The sequence below is a fragment of the Mirounga leonina genome, unplaced genomic scaffold (assembly GCF_011800145.1).
Source record: "Mirounga leonina isolate KUSES-001 unplaced genomic scaffold, KU_Mleo_1.0 Mir_53, whole genome shotgun sequence".
Lineage (NCBI taxonomy): Eukaryota > Metazoa > Chordata > Mammalia > Carnivora > Phocidae > Mirounga > Mirounga leonina.
The window spans coordinates 83,815,481-83,834,366 of record NW_023270807.1 but is presented as its reverse complement, the minus strand read 5'-3'; the positions used below and the strand labels follow the sequence as shown (position 1 = coordinate 83,834,366).

The 18,886-nt window shown below is 41.5% G+C and overlaps 1 protein-coding gene across 9 annotated transcripts in view; it reads left to right on the top strand.

The window, feature by feature from the left end:
* The first annotated feature begins 1,841 nt into the window (after positions 1-1,841).
* The window catches only part of EPB41L2 (erythrocyte membrane protein band 4.1 like 2), a 210,669-nt gene continuing 193,624 nt past the window's right edge, over positions 1,842-18,886 (top strand). For 8 of the 9 annotated variants that reach the window (XM_034990645.1, XM_034990644.1, XM_034990643.1 and 5 more), the window contains exon 1: positions 1,842-1,936. The gene's annotated coding sequence lies outside the window, so the exon portion shown is untranslated. Of the gene's footprint in view, positions 1,937-6,933; positions 6,992-18,886 lie in introns of those variants that run through there. The other variant, XM_034990636.1, reaches the window with a different exon arrangement.

The following is an 18,886-nucleotide window of genomic DNA, read 5'->3' as shown; positions in this document are numbered from 1 at the left end:
CCAGGTCATCACAGAATCTGCTCCATTCCACTGACATGTTGTAAGGCTGTATCCAAAACACAAAGTCTAATTCTTCCACACAATAGCCTTTAGATATTTGATAACAACCTTCCCATGATCTTTGATCATCTCTTTAGCCTAAATCTTGCTGGCTCCCACGTTATCAAGGCTACCCATCAATGGATATAATTTAGCTTCTCAATATCCTTCTTAAAAGGTAGTTTACCGAAGTGATTCACGTGCTTCAGCAGAAGACATAGGAGGGGTATCATTTCCTATGATAAGGATATTTTATCAGTAATGCCTATATTTATGTTATTATTTTGCATGAGCATTTTTAAAGGGTTCCATCAGGTCTAGACCGGGGTTTTATGGGCTCTAGAGCTTACATAACTTTAGGGACTCTCTTTAATAAAAAAAATTTACAAATATACAGTTAGTTTCAGGCCTGTGAAAATGAGGGATCCTGAAGCTTCAGTTTTGTTAGTTTCTTTGGAAATCTGCCTCAACATTCCTCATGGTATCCTCTCATAAAATTCCTGTTTTTTTTTTTCATCAGAGCTGCTATCTTATCAGGTTTCCTCTCCCTCCATATTAGTGCCCATATTAGATTAAGTCTAATGTGGGTACTTAGCACATGCAGGATTAAGTAGGTTCACATACATCAGGGACTTAGAACAACATCTAGTGCATAAAGCATGCAATTGATGTTAGCTATTACTATTTTTATTGCTTACTTGCAAGACCTTAGCAAATAGTTTGTCTTCCCATCTTCATTTTCTCTTTGATGTATTGGAGATAATACTTGCCCTGCCTTTTCCATAAAGTTACTGTATCAAATGATAAAAAATGTGAAGGGGCTTTGTCAGCTGAAAAGCACCTTGCACATGGAAGATATTGTAACCAAGGTTCCATTCGACGTTGTTCATTCTAGAAAAGGTTACGTTTAGCAAAGAAAAGACTTTGGCCTAGGTAGAGTCACTAAAGCCCTCATTAAAGGAGGGAGGAAGTAAAGAACAAGAGGTGCATGGGTGGCAATGCCCGAGGCAATGACCTGCGCCTCCCTTTTGATATGCCAACGTTCAGAAAAGATGCAATAAGCAGAATCTGAGAAAAAGTCGTGTTATTATATAAAAGAAAAGCACCGGGAGGTATCTTGTGCGTGTGTGTGCGCGCACTCGCGCGCGCGCCTCAACCTAGGCAGCCTCTTCAGCCTTGTCCTGCTCAGCAACCCAGGCTCCCAGGCCGCTGCCTGGAAAAATCCTGCTCAGACTTTGGGTTCAGCTTAAAAGTCCCTCCTCTGTGGGATTTCCCCAATCCCTCCAGCCCTTCCCACAGGAAGAATAAATGGTTCCTTTTCAATACCCTAGCTGTGAAAGCACTTCTAACAGTCTTAACTGAGGGGGACGCACTTTTCTTATTTCCGTGTTTCCAGGGTCTAGCCTTGTGTCCGCTACCGAATAGGTGTTCAATAAAGGATCAGTCAGTGAATGCGCTTTGAAGAAATAACTTTTAAAAAGTTGGTAAAAAGGATTTAAGGGCGGGATGTAGCGGGTAAAAAAGCCTTGCACACGGGCATTAGCAGTCACTAGCCAGGGCAGTTCTGGCCGCCAGACGCATCTCTCCAGCTCTGGGTACCCGGCGACCACGACGGCGAATCCCGCGGGAAGGGCCGCCCCAGGGGCGTGGCTTGAGAGCGGGGGGCGTGGTACGGCCCGCGGGGGTTTCCGCGCTGGGGGCGCGTCCGGCGGGGGCGCAGGAGGGGCTTCCGCCGCGAGGGGGCGGGGCTGGCGCGCCGAGTCCTCTGACGGCCCCAGCCAGGGAATTTCAATTTGAAACCTAGCGGAGGGAGGAGGCGGGCGCCGCGGCCCGGCTGCTGGGGCTGGAGCGGGACCAGTCCCCGCGGCGAGCGAGTCCTTGGAGGTGCAGTGTCTGGGTAAGGAGGCTTGCGGGGCTGCGGAATGGCGGGCCTGGGTCGGGGGAGCCCGGGCCGAGCGGCCAGTCCCTGCTGAGCTGCAAGAGCGGCTCGGATTTTTCCTCTGGCTGCAGCTGGGAAGCTGATCCCTGGCAGGAAGCGGTGGCGGGACGGTCCCACCGTGGGGGAGGGCGACCGGCTTTGGGATTTTCTGCCGCTCCCTCTCTCCTCTCCTCCCCCTCTCTGCCGGACCCCATTCCCGCCCGGAGGTCCGGGTCCTGTTGCTCCAGGCCGGATTCCCGCTTCCCGGCTCCACTGCGGTCCCCCCATCTCCCTTCCCGGGAGTCGGGGCCACGTCTGGTCTGAGCCGGGAGAGGTAGGGGCATGGTGAGGGCTGCGCCGGCCCCGCCGAGGTGCCCGTGGGCTCAGGGTCGCACGCCCGGGGCCCCGCGGAGAGGCTGGAGGAGGAATCCGGCTCCATCCCGGGCGCGGGCCGCGGCGCGCGAGCCGAGCCCAGCGTGGAGCACAACTCGGGGGCTCCGGGGAGGCGGAGGCGGCGTTCTTCGTGAGGATGGTTTGGGGAGAGGAAACGCGGACGGGGACGCCGCGCCTCCCGGGCGGGCCGCGCGCGTGGGCTCTGCAAGGAGCTGGGCGAGCGGGGCGCGTCGGCTCCACGCGCCTCGCCGAGTCGTTCCGCGCGGCGTCAGCCCGCGCGCGCCCGGGTCGCCGGCGTCCCAGAGGACGCCCGCGGCCCGGGCCGCTGCGGAGAGCGGTGCACTCTTGCGCTCTGCTCCCTACAACTGCGACACCCAGGCCATCTCTGCCCCGATGGCTCGTTTGCCTCCTCTGGGGCGGGGGGCAGAGGGTTGGGAACGGTTTTAGGTGAGCTGCAGGGGGAGAGGAGAGGAGAACGGAACCAAACGAGACGCTGCCCCCCCACCCCCCCCAGCCGCCGGGATGTCTGCGGGGGCGTCGTCGGTCCTTACACTTTCCAAAATCGCTCACCTCCTCCGAGGTCAGGGTTTTTTGGTGAGATTAGAAGAGCTCTCGCCTACAGTCTGTTATTTTTGGGAGGGTCTCTTGAGAAGCCCTCCCTACTAATTTAGGATGCCTTAAACTGAATTCTCCATCACTACAACCGCTGCCGCCGTGATTAAGAGGGAGGAGCAGTGGATTTTTTTTTTTTTTTTTTTGAATCACATCTTTTCCTCAGTTTCTTGAACTTCTTGCCTCCAAAATGTTGTCTTTGGGGTGTCGTGCCAGAGACTTGTTCTTCTTACTCTTATGTAAGCTTTTTTTTTTCTTTAATGATTCTTACAGTTTTGCCTTTATTCGTCCATATTCGTTGCTCCTCCCCCTCCTTTTTTCTTCTCTCACCGGAATGCATTATTTCTATATTCTCTATCTATAATATTGTGTGAGAATTAGCAGTTTAGTTTAGCTTTCTATCACATTTCACCTTAGGTTTAACACTTGAGGAAAACTGAGTCAATTTCTTGGCCGCAGGAGCTGGGATGTAGGATTCTCAGGCTTTGAATAGTTTTTACTGGGAAACCAATAGTGCTTACTCCTGTTCAGTTTCTGTTTGCAGCCTCATTGCTGTGAGAAATCACTGGATTGCTGTTGCAGTCACTGATGGGGCTGCATTGCAACGCAATCTTGGATTAGGATAAGGGCCAAACGACTACCATACATCAGGCTGACACAGTTTTTAAAGAGCCAGGCAGTGTCACCTGTTAGAGCTCCCGTGATCAGTTCTGTAATTCAGTTTGAGAACCACCATCAAACCTCAGATATCTACTCTTTGGAGGTTATTGGAGAACTGTACAAGTGATAATGACTTGGAACAATGGCGTGGATTTAGGGCTCATTTAATCCTATCCTGTCTTCCTCACTTCTTGGGCAGAATTCCCACTGAAGTCAGTAGTGGTCTTGTGTGCAGAAGGACTGCTGAGAACAAGAGACTGCTCATTTAGAGTAAGGGGAGGGGACAGTTTCTTTCCTTTTAAAACACCCTGCTTTAAGAAAGACCTAGTCATAACAGTTTTTTAATCTTTTACCTCCAGTCCTAGTAGTTAGAGCACTGTGTGCAAAGACCTTCCAGAGAAAATAGGTGGGTGACTTGAGCCCTCCACTTCAAATTCTTAGTGTCTGAATTGGATGGGGATTGCTTAAAACGATTAAAAGTGATAATTTAACAAAGTTAGAATTTTGGTGAAATTATTACCAACTTCTGTAAAAAATTTAAGCTGTTATGGAATATTTTCAATTGGGATGTGTTAATTAAATTGGGTATGTATGCAACTGGGTATGTACGTTAAAATCAGAAATTTAATCCCGAATAGAAAGAAGCAGATTTGCAGATTTAGGGGATGAATCTGAAGGGAAAATAACTGTGCAAAAAATAACTGTGCAAATGTAAAACAGGGAAATTCAGATAGCTCTTACTGTATTTGGAGAGGTAGCTTTTAGTACACATACAGGTGTTAGTGACTCTCCGGGCCCATCATTATTAGATTTGTGAGTACTCGACACTTTCCAGTTTAGCTTTGTGCTGATCTGAGTTGGTGAGCTTGTTAGGTCCTTTGCTTTGTAACGTAACGTTCCTGTGGCTTACCCTTTCCAAATTGCCAGTTATAAAGAATCGAGTTTAGAAGACCTATCCAGTCACCAGATTTTAAAATAGATTTTTAAAAATCATAACCATGTCCATGTGTACTACCCAACCATTTGCTTTCAACTAAAAATACTTGCAAAGATGACAAAGCAGTCCTCAACCAAAATATTTATTGGTAAAATTACTCTGTAATTAGTAATATTGTATAGTTATGTTTAACATCAGGTTTTGCTCTGAATCACCACTCTCATATTACTGTGGCTAGAGAACTGTAAGGGTTTTTATCTTTGCCATTTTATTTAGCAGTGTGGGGTTTATATTTTATATAGTAGAATGCTAAGTATTTTTAAAGATTTGACTTTGTTTCTGTTTCCACAGAAAAGTATGGGACTTTTGTCTTTGTTTTTTAAACCGAATTAGTCTTTTTGAAAGCTGTGTGTCACCTTTTTGGAAAAGTATGCCTTGCTAATATTTTTGTAAGGCAATATAGTAGCTTATAGGGATCTATACTGCTGAGAGTCAAATTTTGCATTTCTAAAATCTGTTTTTACTTGGAGAAAACAAAGGAAATGTGCCTACCTCCCCCGCCCCACCTTTATTTAGAAACATCTCCAGTGGCCTTGTTTGCTTTCTCAGATTCAGAATTACTGTACCTAACCACTGGGTACCCTTACAGATTTAAAAGCTGTAAGTAAATGTTTATGCTGGCTTCAGTAGTCTAGCAAATACTAGCCAAACCCTAATTTACTGCCCTTTTATAGAATCTTGGAATCTCGGGTCTGGACCTTTAGGAGTCAGCAAATCCACTCTCAGCCCTTGTCCTCTTCCCCCAACAAACATTTCCGGACTCTTTGGAAGGCCTGAGTTAATAGAAGATTTGTATATAAATCCCCCACAGATTCCAGACAGAGCATCCTTTGGAAATGCCACGTTTTGGCACAAATCAGCAACTCAATATTGATAAGATATCTATCATTCATCTGGGCAGTGCCCCAGACTAAAATCTAACATGGAGTCATGGCTGGTATCATTAGCTATAGGGGAATGGCCTCCCAAGTATAAATACTTGAGTTATATAGAAGTTACAGGTAAGCCAAAAAAGGAAAGAGAGGAGTCATCTCTAATAGCTAGAAATAACTGATAGTGATAACCAGTGCTTTTTAAAGCTTTTCTGTAAAGTGTGTATGGGTGTGCATTTTGTATGAGAGAGGGAATATATTCATGTATATATGTATATATATTTGTTATGTGAAGTATCTATAACATTGTACTTAATATATTTGACAAATCTATTCACTGAACCTTTGGAGAATATTTTGGAGGTGCTTTTAGTAAAGATTCTTTGAAAGTTGGAGTTGATGTAGAACCTGGTACTATTTCATGTAGAAATGTCATGTAGGCAATATTTCATATCGGGGATTTGCTTTTCTCACTTTGTGGTTGGATTGAGATCTGTGTGGGTTTCTTAGATGTGTGTTTTTCATGTCTAACTTCTCTCAATACCCAGTGTTTGGGATAGTATTTATTTTAATGAGAATTTCAGTGGTTTTCTCAATTTTCTCATTTTTAAAAAAAGATTTTATTTATTTATTTGAGAGAGAGAGAGAGAATGAGAGCATGAGTGGGGTAGAAGGGCTGAGGAGGGGTGCCTGGGTGGCTCAGTTGGTTAAGCAACTGCCTTCGGCTCACTTCATGATCCTGGAGTCCCTGGATTGAGTCCTGCATCGGGCTCCCTGCTCGCCGGGGAGTCTGCTTCTCCCTCTGACCCTCCCCCCTCTCATGTGCTCTCTCTCTCTCATTCTCTCTCTCTCAAATAAATAAACAAAATCTTAAAAAAAAAAAAAAAAAAGAAGGGCTGAGGGAGAGGGAGAAGCAGGCTCCCTGTTGAGCAGGGAACTGGACGCAGGGTCGATCCCAGGACCTTGAGATTATGACCTGAGCCTAAGGCAGACCTTTAACTGACTAAGCTGCCCAGGCGCCCCTCAATTTTCTCATTTTTAAAGTGACGTCACTTACCCGTTAGTATAGGGACAATACTACATTTTATACTGCTTCTGGATTTTTTTCCTGAAGATTGAATTTGGGCTAATATCATATTCTCAATTACTTATAATATGGAAATATGTTTTCATTTCATGGATATTGCTCTGCCTATTAATATTTTTTCACTTTAGCAAATTAGAGCCATAAAGGTCTAGATGTATGTAGATTGCCTCCTAAATAATCCTTATAGTAATATGGAATACATGTGAGGAATAAGAATTATCTGTTTATTCACTCCAAGAAATATCTTCAGTAAGGCTTTGTTTTAGGTAGCCAAGTTAACATTTTGCATATGTAACTAACTTCAGTGTCATGGGGATGGTGTTCGTTCTTTCTAGGTTAAGAACTAGAACGCATGGAAAGGGTTCCAAAGTGATTTGTCTGTTCATCTGTGGACACCTTATTGTCTAGATCAGGTAGGGAAGTTCATTGTATCTAAACTAAAACTTGCATTCTGTAACTGAAAAGCCAGTTTCCTTTTGCTTTGCTCTTTTTATGGCCTCACTATCAACCTCTTTGAAAAAAATGTTCAAATACATAAAGACTTATGTTACCTTCTGATTGCCTTATTCCAAGATAACTGTGATTTTTTTTTTTTTTTAAGATTTAATTTATTTTGACAGGGAGAGAGAGTGTGAGCAGGGGGAGGGGCAGAGGCAGAGGAAGATAGAGAATCTCAAGCAGATTCCGCTCTGAGCATGGAGCCTGACAAGGGGCTCCATCTCATGACACTGCAATCATGACCTGAGCCGAAACCAAGAGTGGGATGTTTAATCAACTGAGCCACCCAGGCACCCCAAGAGAACTGTGATTTTGGAAACTTTTCATATAGGTCTGATTATCTCCTCTCTAATCATCTTTTCTAAACCCTGAATTCAGGTTTCTAGATCTGTTGAGGTGGAACCACCACCCTGATAACAACAGTGCTGAGTTTAATCATATTTTTGAGTTTCCTATGTATTCTACCAGTATAAATACACATCCCACTATCTTAAAGACATTAAATTAAAATGTAATTTACACTTTGCCATAATTCTTAGGTTCTTTTTCTTTTCGTCCAGACAGGCTATCCCTTAGGTTCATTCACCTTAGGGGCCAGAAGGGAGCATCGAGAGTATTTAGTTTAGACACGCTTGATGTGGAGTGGGGTTAGTGGGGAAGGTACTGCTCAGTGTGGTTTATGAACTGCCTGAGACTTTAGTAAAGTGTGTGTTTACGTGCGTGCACACGTGTGTGTGTGTGTCTGAGTATCAGAGAGATTTTTGGGAGCAGTTTTTGAAAGCATTTTGGGAAACAGAAGATCAAAAACTGCTCTTTTAGTTCAGTTCTTATTTTTGAGATTAGGAAACCTCCATCTTGCTGGATTGGTTTATTTCTGGAGCTACCATGCAGCTGTATTCTGGGAATTCCCTTTGCCTTTCTTACTGGGCTCCCAGGTTACTGGGCTCTGTCTGTTTCTTAACTCTTACTTTGTATGACTATATCCTCCAGTAGTTTCCAAGAAAGTGCAAGTGGAAAGTGAATTTTTTGAAACCTTGCATGTCTTAAAGCAGCTTTTTTCCCACTCTTAAAATGCCTTTTTTTTTTTTTTAAGTAGGCTCCATGACCACTATGGGGCTTGAACTCACAACCCTGAGATCAAGAGTCACATGCTCTACTGACTGAGCCATCCAGGTGCCCCTGAAATGCCTGTTTGTACTCTTAAGGTGAATGCTTTTATAGTTTGGCTGGGTATAGAATTCTAAGTTAGTGATTACTTAACCTTTGACTTTTTCAGGAATTATTCTGTTGTATTCTGGCATACCAGTGCTGTTGAGAAGGAGCTACACAATTCTAATTTCTGCTTCTGTGTTTGTGGCTGGTTTGTTCTCCTTAGAAGTTTTTAGGATTTTCTCTTTGAACTTGGTGTTTTGAAATTTCATGATGGTGTGCTTTGGGTGTGGGAGTTTTCTTACTCATTGTGCTGGACACTCAGTGGGCTCTTTCAGGTTGGAAATTCTTGTCTTTTAGAAATATTCCTCTATGATAATTTCTCCCTCTATGTTTTCTGATCTTTCTGAAACTTCTGTTATTTGGATGTTGAATTTTCTAGATTGACTTTCCAATTTTATTAGTATTTTTTGTTTTTTTGTTTTTTGTTTCTGTCTTATACCATCTCTTTGTCTTTTTGCTTGGCTGTTGGCTTTCTTCAGTGTTTTCTTCTAATCTCTCTACTGAGTTTTTTTGTTTTCCTATTTTCCAAGCTGCTCCTTGGTCACTGAATTTCCTTTTTGGTAATGTCCTTTTTTTCCCCTGTGTATAGTATCTCCAATCTAACCCTACTTGATGGGCCTTTGAACTTGTTTTCCCTTTGGAATGCTCTTCCCTCAGATACCTGCATTGCTTACTCCCTTAACTCCTTCAGATCTATGTGTTCTGTGATCATTTATTTGAAACTACAGCTCCACTCCCACACCTAGCCTAGTATGCCTTAAATCTCTTCCTTTTCTTTCTTTCTTCTATAGCACGTATTATTATCATCTGAGTGTAAACTACAAGAAGGTAAATATTTTGTCTGTTTTGCACTTTGTGAATATGTGTTGACTGAGTCATCGGGCCTCCTTGTTTTCTGTGTGCCCCTCACATCCGCTCTCTGGGTCTGGATTCTGGAGACTTCCTTCAACTGCTTTATAGAGTGAACTTCTTGTCTTTTGGCTGCAAAGGTTGGGAGAGAGAGGGAAAGAGGAGGAGGACTTTCAGTGTTCCACGAGCTGTTTTCAGCTCTGTCTCTCATCTCAGCCCTCAGTGGCATCTGGAACCTCCACTTCCTAGGCTCTCAGGGCCTCTCCCAGCATGCAGATTGCTTCTTGTGGGCCTCCACCAGAATGGGGATTCAGCTTTGGCTTCCTCTGCTTTGCTAAGTCAGTTACTTTGTACATCTGTTTCCCATCTTCTCAAATTCTGTTGATATATTGCATCTGCTGGCCTATCCCGTCCCTTTTTTGTCCCTCCCCTTTAAAAAAAAAAAAAAAATTTCCTTACTGTCATTTTAATGTGGTTTTGGGAGGGAACAGAAATTAACTCATGTTCAATCCACTGATTTAGGGTTTTAAATTGATAAAAATAAAATTCCCAAGATGACTATGGTAGTCACAGTTTGGTAAGGACTGCAGCCATAATAAAATTGTCCTTTTTTTCATGCCAGATACTGAGTTGAACTTCAGTTATATTTTATGTATATATATATATGTATATATATATCCATATTCATATATATGAAGAGAGAGAGAAAGAGAAAGTCAGATGATTGAGCTAACATCTAGGGTGGATGGGAGTGGATGACTGATATATCTTTGAACAAGAAAGTGCTTCCTAGGAAGACTTCAGCAAATGTATTATTATTTTTTTTTCTTGTGATAATTTCAAGGATTAGTTCAGTACAAATGCTTACAAATCTTACAGTATGTACTTGAATTAGATTTAAAAATACACAGTAGGGACACCTGGGTGGCACAGTTGGTTAAGCATCTGCCTTCAGCTTGGGTCAGGATCTTGGGGTCCTGGGATTGAGCCCCACTTTGGGCTCCTTGCTTAGCGGGGAGTCTGCTTCTCCATCTCCCTCTGCTCCTCCCCACTGCTCATGCTCTCTCTCTCTCTCTCTCTCCCTGTCTCAAATAAATAAAATAAAATCTTTTTTTTTTTTTTAAAGATTTTATTTATTTATTTGTGAGAGACAGAGAGCACGAGAGGGAGGAGGGTCAGAGGGAGGAGGGTCAGAGGGAGAAGCAGACTCCCCGCTGAGCAGGGAGCCCAATGCGGGACTCGATCCAGGGACTCCAGGATCATGACCTGAGCCGAAGGCAGTCGCTTAACCAACTGAGCCACCCAGGCGCCCCATAAATAAAATAAAATCTTAAAAAAAATACACAGTAAAAAGTTTGGTGGATATGTTTCAGAAATGGCAACCTTGGGGTGCCTGGGTGACTCAGTCAGTTAAGCATCTGCCTTCGGCTCATCGAGCCCCACATTAGGCTCCCTGCTCAGCGAGGAGCCCACTTCTCCTCCCTCTGCGGCTCCCTCTGCTTGTGCTCTCTCTCTCTCTCTCAAATAAAATCTTTGGGGGAAAAAAAAAAAGACATGGCAACCTAATTTTATACTGTTCTGAATACCTTAGTTTATCTTTAGACTGATACATGGTTTGCATACATGTATTTAAATATTCTTTGAATATTGATTCAGGGATTAGAGGAAACTTTGAACTCCTGTGGATTCTGTTACTTTCAGGGGAAAAATTTCATTACTAGGGCATGAATAGGAAGTGGGAATTACACGCATGTGAAGATACACATATGAGGGATTTTTGTGTATGGAGTTTGGGGCAACAGAAATGGAGTTCTGAATAAGGTAGTGGCTGGAAGGTGTGAGGAAGCCCCAGAAGACCCAAAGACTCATATGTGTGTGTGGTTAGTGTAGGTTAAATTGTTTGGTGGGTTTTACAGATTCATAAATTCAAGTACTCTGTTCCTTCATGTAGAAGGTGTCGCAGACAGTAGATCAGGATAGTATTTCCCCAAAGTGTGGTGGTATGTTAAAATGAGTTAAGTACACAGATGAATCTTTTTCTTTTACTGGTTAAATATATATGTCAGTGTACATCAGAAAAACAGACAAGTGCTTCAAACCTATGATTTCATTGATATTAACTTAGCATAAGGCTAAAATAAAGTAGGTATTTTTTAAGTAACTTGATTTAAAAATAACTATCTTTAAGTGTTTGGATTTGGCAAAAACTATAAAGTTGGTATGTGAGTGAAGTTTGAGAAACATTGGGTGTGTTCAAAATATCATTTTCTTCATCAAGGTCATTGATAGATTTTTTTCTTTCTCCTAATAGATAACAGCATAAAACTGTATGTGATGGTCGCGGCAGAGACTTCTAATGGTTTTCTTTTCTTTTCTTTTTTTTTTAAATTGTTTTAATTTGTAAAGCTTTTTTTTTTTCTTTTCAAAGTAAATCAATAGAACATTTTTTCACTTGATTCTTTTTTTTTTTTTTAAGATTTTATTTATTTATTTGACAGAGAGAGACACAGCGAGAGAGGGAACACAAGCAGGGGGTGTGGGAGAAGGAGAAGCAGGCTTCCCGCTGAGCAGGGAGCCCGATGCGGGGCTCAATCCCAGGACCCTGGGATCATGACCCGAGCCAAGGCAGATGCTTAATGACTGAGCCACCCAGGCGCCCCTCTCACTTGATTCTTAAAACGATTTCATACCCTATGTCTGACAGAGAAGAAAAGTGAGTCAGGAAGAGGTTAAACTTACCCAGAGTCATTCAGTTTCGTAATGGGGTTTCAGGCACAGCCAAGGCCTCCTTGTGTCCAGAGTTGTTGCCTTTGCTCTGTGCTCTTCTGCTGCTAATGGAGTTGCCAATTGAATTTTTCTTGGAGAACTCAGGAAGCCTGCCAAGTTTTGCAGCTAGAGGTCTGTCCTGTAGCTCTCATCTATTTGTATCTTGAACCCTGAAGGTACACAGAGCTAGGTCTTCCAAAAATAGTTCAATAAGTGTGTCAACATTTTGAGATACTGTTGAAAAAACAAGGAAGTAGAAGTCCTACAGGATTATTAGAAAATGGTGCCAAAGGCCTTCACTAGGATTTGAAAAGCAAATGTGGCAGGGTCATATGCTAGACAATGGTGCATATTCACCCTTCGTTTGGGGAGCCCGCTCTCACTGTGATAATCTTTCACTTTTTCCCGGTATGCTCTGTTTAATTGCTTTTGGATTCTGGTAGAAAAGCTGCTAAATGAACACCTTCCTTGAAAATTTTTCTTTAATCCACTTCTCTTAAGGAGAAAAAGGGAAACTCGTTTTTCTTAATAAAATGAATACAGATTGTGTATGGGAAAGGTTAAAGTGTCAAGAAATGAGTTGGGTCTGTCTACTGACAAAGGAATCAAGTTTATCCATGAGCTTGTAACCAGAACTGTTTTTGGATCTTAGCCATTAAAATCAACATCAGTAAAGCCTGTGTCTTAATTTCTTTAATGCCAAGATTGTCTGTTTTAAATTGCACACATATGGGAATATGAATACATTTGTTCACCCCCCCCACTTCCCCCACCTGCAACAGAAAAATAAAGGTATGTGGAAGATATTCTTAACTTTTGCAGCTCTGCAGTGAAGAGCTGTAGATGTGGGCAGCATGGTAGTGGAGATGTGGCTCGAGCTTTTCTCCTCATTGAGGCCAGTTCACTTTCGTCCCCAGTGCTGCAAGCTTAAATGGGAAGAACCACGGGTAGGTTTTAGAGCATTCCATGGATCTGTGATCTCTGTGTTTGTTACTTGCTCCGTGCAGCACACATGATAGCAGTGAAGGACAATGTGGCACTTTTCTCAGGACCTGTTTTTGGTTGGTGGAATTTTTTAAAGTCATGTTTTTACTGTATCTGGTTATTTATTGACGTGGTTTTTGGCAAAAGGAATCTACCATTGTTTAGTTACAGAAAAGTGTCTTTCTTTTTAAACTTTTTATTATGGAGAGTTTAAGATACATTCAGAAGTAGAGAGAACACTAACATAGTGAACCCCAGGTACCCTCACCCAGCTTTGATAATTACCAGGCCATAGCCAGTCACGTCTCGTCTATATTTTTCTTTCCACTCTCAATACTACCCTCCTCCCAGGATTATTTTGAAGCAAATTCTAGACATCATATAATTTCATTTGTAGATAGGTAAGATATTCCCTCCTGCCCCTTCTTCTTGGCATGTGCTTTCTAGTCTCCAAAATAAAGTTCATGTTCATTACTGCTTTTTTAGAATTATAGAAATTAGTTCCTTTGCAACATGGTCAGCTGCCATGTTTTTGGAATAAATATCTGACTCTTGTTTTGATCAGTGAAAGCAGTTTCATCTAAATGTAGCATTGTGGACATAGGAAATGCTTTTTAGCCAGTGCTAAAAACCCCAGTATTTTCTAAACCAAATCAGAGCTGATCTTCAAACTCCAGTATATTCTCAAGGTGGTGTTGCTATTCTATACATTTTCCCCCCTCATGGCTCCTGTATTTACACCAGACTTGAATGATTTTAGATTTTCCTTTTTTTTCTCCTTTCCTCTCTCCCACGCTCCCTCTCTCTCTCTTTCATTCTTCTTTTGCTTAGCATGGTTTAGTTGGCAATATGTTAGAAGTAGACCAAGTGAAACATTTTTTTTCAGCTGACTGAATTTTAATGGGACTACATAGTTATTGTAAAATCAGATCAACCTGCCATGTGTATGGTCTGGAAGTATAGAGGGAAAGTGCATGATTCAAACATGGATCATATATTAGTTTATAAATTCTATTTGTAAATCAAAAGGTTGGCATTATAGCTGAAGCTGACAATCACTTAGTAGTTGAAATGCATTTCCTAATTAATAAAGGCAGGATTTTTATGTGAGACGTAGTTTATTTTATATTTTAATTTTTACTTTTAATTAATTAATTTTTTAGAGAGAGAGTGCGTGAGCAGGGAGGGCCAGAGGGAGAGAGAGAATCTTAAGCAGGCTCCACGCCCAGCACAGAGCCCAATGTGTGGCTAGATTTCACGACCCTGAGATTATGACCTGAGCTGAAATCGAGAGTCAGACACTTAACTGACTGAGCCACACGGGTGCCCCTAATTTTTACTTTTAATTAAAATACAGTTTAGTATGTTTCCTTTGTAAAGTCATTACATGCTGAATTATTTTAATATGTACTCTATTGAAATATATTTTAATGTCTAGTTTATTTTCTTTGTAAAGACATTACGTGTTGAATTAGAAGATATGATAACATTTCTTGAATACTTAATATGTGTCAGATACTGTTTTATGAGCACTTTTGCTTAGTGTTTTTGTTGAATCCTTGCTGTGTAACCCAGTGGGGTAGGTACTGTTGTTCTAGGTTCACCTGTAAGAAAACGAAGGCACCACAAGGTTAAATAACTTGCTCAGGGTCACTCAGCTAATGAATGGCAGAGGAGGGATTTGAACCTGGGTGGTCTGGCTCCAGAGTGTACAGTCGTAACTGCTGTCCTCTATTATCCCTAAGATACATGTAAATTCCTTCTTCATATCCTATTCCTACTTGCATTCTCCTCCCCAGTGGTAACTATTTTGAACCATGGCCAATCCTACACTATTGCATTAGTGTGTAATTTTAATTTGATCACTGGGGGTAGTTTTCATTGAGAAACTGGAAAGCTGTTAATGAGATTCTACTCTTGTTCCTTTACTGGCTATAGTTATAAAGGAGAAAGGGGGACAGGTAGAAGCCTACAGATCCTAGAAAGGTGGTAACTACTGATGTTTGTCTTACTTTCCCCCAACTGTTTTTTTCAATGGAATGTTGAGTCCAGCTGGAATGTTGACAGGTCACAGAGGAGTTGCTGAAGTCAGTAGTTCAAAGTACCATTGAACGATCAAAATTTTTGCCTTTACTTGAGTACCTTCAAGTGTCAGGTGTATTGGAACTTCGGCTATCATTGATCTGTCCTGAAAGAAAAGACTTTTGTGGGAGTTTGTCCTGGGTCTTTAGTGACTGGAATTTTAACAAACCAGGTACCTGATACTTTTTTTTCTTCCCTTTTTTTCCTGGGAGCAGAGGGTAGAAAGAAAATTGTTCTAGCCCCAAGTCCCAGCTCAGCCAGTTACTAAGTGTGACGTTGGGGAAGTGATGTTGCTTCTTGTGCCTTTCTTTTAAATGGTTCAGGTGCCCTGAATTAAGTCCTAATCCATATAAGATGTCTGTGGCTCATTCATTCGTCTCTATGGAGAAAGTCATTTAAAGTGCCCTTCCTTAGAGGAAAAACATAGACATAGGATTTTGGCAAAACATTTGATAAAGCTTTCATGGTATCTTTTTTAAAAAAATATTTATTTAATTGAGAAGAGAGAGGAGAGCATAAATGGAGGGGGGAGGGGCAGATGGAGAGGAAGAAGCAGACTCCCCATTGAGCAGGGAGCCATATGTGGGACTCGATCCCAGGACCCTGAGATCACAACCTGAGCCAAATAACCGACTGTGAGCCACCCAGGCGCCCCTCATGGTATCTTTATAGCAATTTTGGGAAAATGCTGTTCAGTTGTGGGAAGTCTGTGGCAGTGATTATTACTGAAATTTTAATCTTGGCTATCTCCTATCTAAAATATTTTTTTTGCCAGTGAGTTTTATGATGACAGACAAGGACTGCTGATCAGATTTACAGATGTCATGGATGTTTGTAGGGAAACCTATTAAGCCATAGGCAGATTGTCTTGTTAGCTGCAATGGTTGAAATAAGTAAGATGAAATTTTTTTTTGAAATGAATGTTAAGTCTGCTTGATTATAAGCTCCTTCAAAGAGTTCTAAGTGCAGTGTTGGCCTTCTTTTCAATGGGAAGATTTATTAAAAAGTAGTAGATGCCTTTGTGTTCCTCAGTACGAAGCATGTTGACTTGTGGTCTCACCAGTGCGCTGACATTACTCTAACCCAGGTAATAGATGGCCCTGTGGTCAAATCTATTGAATGATTTCTTCCCCTGTATTATTTTTGACATTCCTGACATAGCATTGTCTTTGAAATTCTCTTTTGACATGTTGCAGTGCTTTGTTCTACTTCTGTTCTTTGAAGACTTCTATTCCTCTCACTATCTCTTCAGCCTTTCCCTGTTTCCTGGGATTCTGTCCTCAGCCTTTGACTCACCCAAGACTTAACCTGCCATCATAATCTGTTAAGTCTTTCCAAGCTAAGTCTTTTTCACTGTGAGGAGTCTCTGCCAGTATCTCAAAGGAAGTTTTTAAGTGAATATGTGAAATATGTAGGGTGGAATGTGGGCTGTCATTGATTATTCTGTTTTGACTTGGAATATTTTGTTGGTTTTTAGGTACTGCATTTTAAGGGCTATGTAGTATGTACTACATAGTGCATGATACTATGATAAAAACCAGTGGAAGATTAGACAAACTAAAGCCTTGTCCTTGAAGGGTGCCTGGGATGTTGAGGTTAGGAGAAACCATAACAACAGGAGGAACTAGCTGTTGAGATAACTGAAGGGCAAGCAACTTGTTGTGGTGTTTTGAGAGCTATCTTTTGAGCACTGGCTTTCTTTCTTTTTTTTTTTTTAATTTATTTATTTGAGAGAGAGAGAGTGTGCATGAGTGGGGGAAGGGGCAGAGGGAGAGGGAGAAGAGAGAGAATCTAAAGCAGACTCGCCACTGAGCACAGCCCGATGCAGGGCTCAATCCCAGGACCCTGAGATCCTCATCTGAGCTGAAACCAAGAATCACACCCTCAACCGACCGAACCACCCAGGCGCCCATTGAGTGCTGGGTTTCTAACTTTTTTTTTTTTTGACAAAACCTACCATAAGACATAGATTTTATATCTTGGCCCTTTATCAGTATGGAAGTCTGTGTGTGTATGTGTATATGTGTGTATATATATATGTGTGTGTGTGTGTATGTAAAGAACAGAAACAAGCTTCATAAGTTTGGTCTTAGCTTTACTATGTACAATTCACTCTGAGATTTTCTTTTCTGCATAATAATAATAATAATAAAAATACCAGTCAACAATTTACTAACTTGATTTCACAACTCATGAATGGACTGTGATCTGTGTTTGAAAAACCCTTTTTTTTTCATGGGTAAAACAGATCTGAAGAAAGAAAGTTTCCTTTTTGGTGTAAGAGGCGTTTTTTGACAGTTGGAGCAGGCAGAGACTGGAGTGGGCTGTCTTGGGAGAAAGTGACTTTCCTAGGGTTTGAAGGACCTCCTCCAGAGGCTGGTAATTGCCTGGTGGGAGGTGGGAGGCGGAGTCACTGGGTGGGAGGTGGGACTTTGAGGCCACCAAGTCTTAAGATTTTATGATTCTCATTTTCTGACTTGCTAAAATTTTAATAAGGCGATTAAAGTTATCTCAAGATGAAAAATACTAATTTTAAATTATTTGTTAATATTCTACTTTAGGTAAAAAATGTCTCACTGTTCTCTTTTAGATATTAAAAAATTTTTTTAAGTTAAAAAATTCATAAGTTAACTTTGTTATTCCTTTTTTTAATGAAACAGCTTTATTTGGAAAGTTTTAAATATGTACCAGGGGAAATTGAATAGTATGATGCCTCTCCCCACCCAGTGCATCCCCATCACCCAGCTTTAACAGCGATCAACTGGTAGTTAGCCTTGCTTTATCTATATCCCTAGTCACTACCTGCAACAGGATTATTTTGAAGCAAATCCTAGGCATCTTTTCGTTCCATCTACATATATTTCAATATATCTTTCCTTTTTTAAAAATATTTTATTTATTTTAAGTAATCTCTGTACCCAACATGGGGCTCCCAACTCATGACCCTGAGGTCAAGAGTCCCATGCTCCTCTGACTGAGTTAGCCAGGTGCCCCTCAATATATGTTTTTTTTTTTTTTAAGATTTTATTTATTTGACAGAGAACACAATCAGGGGGGAACGGGAGAGGGAGAAGCAGGCTCCCCTCGGAGCAGAGAGGCTGATGGGGGGGGCTCAATCTCAGGACCCTGGGATCATGACCTGAGCCGAAGGCAGACACTTAACCGACTGAGCCACACAATATCATTATTACATCTAAAAAAATTAACGGTTAATTTTTAATATCATCAAATATTCACTTTGTTCAGATTTCTAACTTGTTTTTGTTTTCTTTCAGTTTTTGTTTGAAATAGGATCCAAATTAGGTGCCTACATTGTGGAATAGTGATTTTCTTTATAGGTTCTGTCTCTTTTTCTCTTTTATATTTTCTTTTTTTTTTTTTTAAGGTTTTATTTATTTATTTGGCAGAGAAAGACACAGCGATAGACGGAATACAGCAGGGGGAGTGGGAGAGGGAGAAACAGGCTTCCCGCCAAGCAGGGAGCCCGATGCGGGGCTCGATCCCAGGATCCCGGGATCATGACCTGAGCTGAAGGCAGACACTTAACAACTGAACCACCCAGGTGCCCCTCTTTTATATTTTCTTGTAATTTATTTTTTTTTAAGAACTTGGATTGTTTGTCCTATATCATTCCTACAATGATTTATTTTGCTGATTTTATTCCTGTGGCATAGTTTTAACCTGTTCTTCTGTTTTGTAAATTGATAGTTATATAGACGCTTTTTATCAGCTTCAGGTTCAGTTAAATTTTTTTTTTTTTGCTATGAGTATGTCTTTGGTTCTGTTACTTCTTAAAACCACTCAAAGAGTATACCAAGACTAATTGTAAAGGCGATTGGATTTCTTACTTAGTTCTTCATTTTCTCAAATCATTCTAAGCCAAATTTCCCATAAAAACAGATGGAACCACTTAGAAA